The sequence below is a fragment of the Cryptomeria japonica genome, chromosome 11, assembly GCF_030272615.1.
Source record: "Cryptomeria japonica chromosome 11, Sugi_1.0, whole genome shotgun sequence".
Taxonomy (NCBI): Eukaryota; Viridiplantae; Streptophyta; class Pinopsida; order Cupressales; family Cupressaceae; genus Cryptomeria; species Cryptomeria japonica.
In genome coordinates, this window is record NC_081415.1 from 506,077,689 (window position 1) to 506,084,522 (window position 6,834).

The following is a 6,834-nucleotide window of genomic DNA, read 5'->3' on the forward strand; positions in this document are numbered from 1 at the left end:
TAATGCTTAAAAGAAAATGTCAAACATTCACTTGCATTATTTTGCACAACTTCATCCTTGCAATTTTAAACTATTTTCTCTTCCATAACCAAATAGTTAAAAATAAAATTTCAACCTCTTTCATGGTTGTGCATCTCATATAGAATTGTAATCAACCATAAAATAGAAAAAATAGAGAGAGAAAAAAAAAGTGATATGCTAAAATTGAAGCCTTTGTAAAAAAAATTCACTCCATCCACTAAACCACCCATTAATTACCACATAAAAACAATTTATTACAATTCATAACAACACAACTTTATAGTTTACACATATAACATAAACAAAAATAGTATTCTGGATCAAACAATGACCATAAATAGCTAATAGTAGCATAAACCAGTTGAATAAGTGATCGGTATTGTTGGGTACAGACTTTAGATCTTATACTTTTATCAATTATTTAGAGGTCTCATTTTTTGAACTATTTCTTAATCTTCCATATAATTTTTATGGATTGATAAGCAAGAGGCATACTATATTTATCAATATAGTTGTATAGGCTCGATGAGAGTTTTACTTATATATTCTTTAGTCTCCATTGAGGAACTGCCATAGCCATCCCTGTACTTGTAGAGGAGCATAACACATTGCCTCATGTTAAAAACAAACCTTTTGCCACATTTTGGGGGTCCACCAATCAACTTGAAATACTCATAGTTCAATTCTTTCAATGTGTCATAAATGATTTCTACAAAATGTTGTAGAGCGTCTTCTTTTGTATAACTTGGGTTCTCCTTCATATAACATGCTATACATGAGTCTATTTCTCCTCGAGCCTCTTCAGCCTACATCATAAAAGAAACAAGCTTAGCATACTTTTTATTTTAATTTATAATAGCTCATTGATAATTCAAATAAGTTTGTCTTAAACAATACACTCTAAGCTTTGATTAGTTTAGGTGCCTTGCCAAAACTCACATAGATCTTATTGAAAAAGCTAGTGTAATATTAAATTAGTCACATATGAATGCAAATGACTAGAGTGTGCCACCCATCTAATAATGTGATTTTAGACGAACCACTAAAACAAGTCAAAAGAGAAAATGTTATTTAAACCCGATAGTTTAAATACCTCTGAAGTTACAATATCATTTTTTAGCCGCCATATCAAGGCAGCCAACTGAAAAATATTTGAAGAATCATGTATGATTGGGAGATCATTATCTGTTACAACCTCACCCATTAAAAGGATTGGATGTAAACCACAGGGCACAAGACCCACAGATATACAACGTGTCTCTAAGTACTCTTCCATCGTTGGTATGTACCCAGCCTCTAACCACTCTCTTTCCTTCATTAAAGCATCGATGAACTTCTCCCACTGTACCACCAACGAGCAATGTGATACATAAAGAAACAATCTTACAAAAGGAATTTTGAAAACTATATATGGGCATTTAACTACATACATCTTTTCTTATGTAATGGAGCATGTCACGTCCCTGTTGCTTTGTTGCCTCCTTATTCGTTTCATTCACTACTTCATACCACGCATTGAAGATTATTTTCATATATTCTGGAAGCTTATCTACCAAGGAGGTATCACATCTGAACATGGTAAAAAGCTTCAGAAAACTTGGTTTCAAGATAAGTATCAGACTAGGGATTATGGAATTACCTCTTTATTGCCTCCCTAAAAATAATCAACTCATCCATTTTTCCATAGGTGTCGTAAATATCATCCATGACCAATACCAAGGAACCAATTTTGGTGAAGGAAATTCTACATAATGAATACTCTGGTTCAAATGTTCCCACAGAGAAATATGTCTCTACAATCCTTTGTCGGGCAAAGCTTACTTCTGTCATGCGCGACTCTTTCCACCAACTATCGTATACAACGTATAGCAAACCAGTTACAATTTACTTCAAATATCTCGCATACAATTTAAAACTTTAATAGAGTTGTATATTACCCACCTTGAGAGAAGTTTCAATTCCGCCTGATGTAAAGACTGTTCAATGTTGAAGTATAATTTAGCCAATTCCAGGAAACAAGAATTATGAACATACGGCATCCTGTGAAAATTAAAAATATAACTAAGATATGAGATGATGGAGGAGACAACAGTAATAAAAAACACAAGGAAATTTTGTAAACCTACTTGAATAGGGTTTTTCTAAGCGGTGCATGATTATCGTCGTAAGCATCAATGTGACTCCTTGCCTCTAAGATGGAGATACTTACCCCATGTCCCCATGCGGCTGCTTAAGTCTATTTTTTGCTTATTTTTAAGCAGTGAAAGTGTTCCCATGGAATTTTTTAATTAGAGGGAAAGGAAAATTTGGAATCTTTTCCTAGTTTTGTGGAGCAGCCGCTGCTTAATAATAAAAAATAAGCTGGAAAAAAAAAGAGGGGCTGGAAATAAGCAGCTGCTGCTTATTAAAAAAATGACACATGGCTTCACCAATTTTTTTTCCTTTCGTTTTTATTTGCCTTAAATTTTACTTTTAAATTTTATATGTAAAAAATATTATTTAAAAGTGTCATTTAAGAGGGCTGCTTAAAAATAAGCACAATTTTTTTATGCATGGGGTCAGCAGCTCCACAAATTGTTGCACAAAAAGTGGAGCAGCAGCTGCTAGCCAAAATAAGCTAAGCAGCCGCATGGGGACGTGCCCTTAGGTGCCAAGAATACTCCAATGCATATTCAGTCTGAAAACATATTTGACACAAACTTTCAATCAGGTAAAAAAACGTTTTTTTATTGTTTTTTCTACGTTTCCAAGATAAAGAATAGTGGCATTAAAAGATAATAGTGTGATAAAAACGTCAATTTTAAAAGTGGTTGATTTAGAAGCGATAATGTAAAATATAATAATTTTGCTGACCTCTTTAGCAATTTTCTCATTGCAGAAGATTTTACTTGTTCTCAATGATTCTCTGAGATACCTAGAAGCAAACAGTCTTGCTTCATCCATAATCTTTTCTCCAGGGAATGCAAGGTCAGAAGCTCTCAACAGATTCAATATGCTTCTATGCTCTATCTGTCTTTGGCCAGAACTGGAGAAGAAGTACCCATTTTCATCTTTGAAATTATTTAGCACCTCTGAGATTTCATCCATGTCAGTATTATAAAATCAATACAGTTTAATTATAATAAAATGAATTGCATTGATCAATTTCTTTTTCGACAGACAAAATTTCACCTGGAGAGACATTGTATCCATGGATCCTAAGGGTCCGGAGTCCTAGTGCGGTAGTATTGAGATCCGCAAAAAGGCTGTCTCTACCGCATCCAATACCCTTTTCACTCCAATATCTGCTCCATAATTATCATCATAAGAAATTCGTTTGAATCAAAACAATATGATTATAGTATACTTATACTTACCCATAAACATAATCTAGTGCTACTTTGATTTCGTCTTGGAAATGTCGACCTATTCCAAAACGTTCGATATTGTCAACCAGCGAAAGGCGTTCAAGCAAATCGATTGGATACAAGCACGGCACTGTTTCACAAATTACATGTAATCACTAATAATGTGTTTAACAGCAATGAATGAACTACTGACATGAAACACAATATTAAGGAAATGTATAATCATACCAAAACCACTGAATTTGTCCAACAGATTATTCAAAAAGCTAAAGCATCTCTCATCGCCGGTATTTATGAGTACACAGGCAGTGGAAGCGGGCGAGCTAAGAAAAGATCCAGCTTTGCTCTGGAACATCATTATCTTTCTCCAGTCAATTATTTCCTCAAGCCCCTCCAGTGCATTCAGCATGCGTGTTGGAATATCCCGCTCCTTTGAGATACTGCAAGTGAAGTAAGCTATATAAGAAGAAAGAAATTGCAAACAGGATCTCGTATAGCACTAACAAATCTCTTACTCCTTAAGCAGTGTTGCTCGCTTTTCATCAAAGATATTGTATTATATGGAAGATTCAACCCTAGAGATTCTGCCTTTTTCAGCAATGCAGGAAAAATTATCTCAAAATCTGGAGACAAGCTTTCCTCTTTTTCTAGTGATTTCAGATGATCCACAATGAAACGGACACCTGCACATAAAATCAAATATTTTAAGCTCAGAAATGAAACATTAAATTGCAGAGTAATATAATAGTAAAAACCTGAACAGCGAAATAATATAATGGAGCATAAATATAACAAGTATAACCTTTTTCTACATTAGGGTGTCCTGTATTCCAAGTGAGGAGGGCAACAACAGAAGCTAGAGTACTAAGCAAACGATCTCATAACATGAACGTTGAAGGAAGCCCCCACGAACCATCCTCTAGCTGGTTCTCGATAAGCCATTTTATGGCCTGAGGAAAATGTGGGGTGTGAGATCCATCCTGGGCAGCAACCATTGCTACCCAGGCGGTGTCATAAGCTGAGGGACTCATTTCTCCATCTTCAAGACTTCTGAATATTTCTTTTATCTTCACAACCAGACTATCGGCCCACCCCTGGTACGAAGAAGCCTATTGTATCAAAAACACAAACAAAAAGATTACTAAGACTTGGTTTTTTAATGAATACTTAGTCGGAATCTATTAATATAAAAATATAGTTATGTCTTAGAGGTATCTACAATGACATCAAAGTGTCCGTAAACAAAAATCTATTTTTGAAACAATTTGACATGCAAATGACGGGTAAATGCATGAAATATGGCATGTTTCAGCTTTTATGGAGGTGTTATTTTATTACTCCAAATAAAATAGAACCTTCCCCACTTTCCTAAATTTACAGCTTTTTATATGCATGACTTTAATAGATTTGTATTCTTGATGTTTAGTATTTTAGAAGAATATTTATTTAAGATGATTTTCTTTTATTATAAGATATCTCTCCACTTATTTTACATACATTTTTAAAATATAAATATACTAATATACATATCAAATTTTAAAAATAAGAGAGAAACTATCTTACTTGATGATATGGTGTCTGAATAGACTGGATAACCGCATCGTTCCACACATCGCCATGATAATTGGCAGTCCGTCGAGGGACAGAAGATTTAACGTTATCAGAAATCAGAGTCATGGCTCTGACAGGAGGAGTTCCTGGCGGAATGCAGGAAAGTGAGCGTTGTGGTTTGTAACTCGCTGAGCGTTGTTGGAGTGCTTTGTTGAGGACAAATGTATTCCTCTTAGAAACTGATGAAATGGAAATTCCAGCCATCGAGGAAACTGATGAAATGGGATAATGACTTCCTCAACAAAATAAAATGAGATACGTGACTATGCCAAATGGGTGGTATAAATAGGAAGCATCTTGGAAGCCAGTCGTATCAATAGATGGCAGTCAATTACTGCCATAAACGTGTTTTGAAAAGGAAGATTGTTTCGAAATTTCTACAATCAAAACAGAAGTTGTAAGACCGAAATAATAGTGTTCTGAAAAGAAAGATTGTTTCCACAGTCCAAACAGAAAATTACTTTGAAATTTCTACAATCAAAACAGAAGTTGTGAGACCCAAAAAAGCGTGTTGGAAAAGAATGATTGTTTCCACAGTCCAAACAGAAAATTAGTTTAAAAGTTCTACAGTCAAAACAGATGTTGTAAGACCGAAATAAACGTGTTTTGAAATGAAATATTGTTTCCATACTTCAAATAGAAAATAATTTGAAAGTTCTACAATCAAAACAGTACCCACCTAAAATGAAAGGGAGTGGAGAGTTTTTATGAAAGATTCTTTTATGATTCAAAATATTAGTTTGAAAGAAAAGGATTGAAGAGGTTTTTTATAATCCGTTGAAACTTCTGTAATCCGGTTGTTACCATTTTGTTTACTCTTGCTGACTGGTTGGGATTGATCTCTTTGAGGTCCCTCCTAACAGGTGGCTGCACCAATTATTGACATGAAATGAGTAATCAAAAATTAGTTGCTCATTTTTTCTCTCTCGTCTAAACATTTAATTTAGGTGTTAATTTCAAATTTATTTTATGATATAAATTAGAATAAAATTCAAATATTATTATTCTATAATAATAAATTTTTAATAAGACAAAATGTATAAATTCTAATATCTTTTAATTATTATTTGTAATTCCATAAAAAACCACAAATAATTAAAATATAATTTTAACTTAATAAAATAATTAATCCTTAAAAGAAGAAGTGGAAGGATTAGAATAAACAAGTGCCACATAGTGGCTAGTACTTGCAGTATAGTTTTAATATTAATTATGATTTAATTTTAATAATGATTATATTTTAAAAATTATAATAATTAAGTATAATTATTTCATAATAATTAAAATTTTACTAGAAAAAATAATATAAATTAAAAAAATCCTAATAAATTTTTAATTTCATAAAATAAAGTTAAATAAATTGCTCACGTCGGAATTTTGACCATCGCAAACCTGTTTTGTACGGGAATTCTAACCTAAAATTCCGTACAAATGCTTGCTTATAATAATCTTTATTATAGTATCTTTATTTGTTTTAATCCAGTTATAATATATTACAATATTGAGTGTTGTTGAATGCAATATTAATTATTTAATCCAGTTTAATGATAATGATGTCTCCACTATTTATAAATTAGAGGTGATAATTTATTAATATTGTAATTGTAATAAATTAAAAAAAATTGTGTTACCTTTTAAATATAGATAGTTATTTACTTTATATTTTTATTAAATATTTTAAATTTTATTATAATAACATTGAAATCTAAATAGTAAATTTATTCTTTTATTATGACTCTCATGAATCTAATTATATTTTACAAATAATTATCATTAATAAATATAATTTCTACATTCTATAATTTTGTATTAAAATATTTGATGTATTTTTTTTAATAGAAAATATTTGAAGTAA

At 32.0% G+C, this 6,834-nt stretch overlaps 1 pseudogene; it reads right to left on the minus strand.

Moving 5' to 3' along the window:
* Positions 1 to 524: 524 nt before the first annotated feature.
* LOC131057046 (taxadiene synthase-like) lies at positions 525 to 5,183 on the minus strand (annotated as a pseudogene).
* Between the last annotated feature and the right edge of the window lie 1,651 nt (positions 5,184 to 6,834).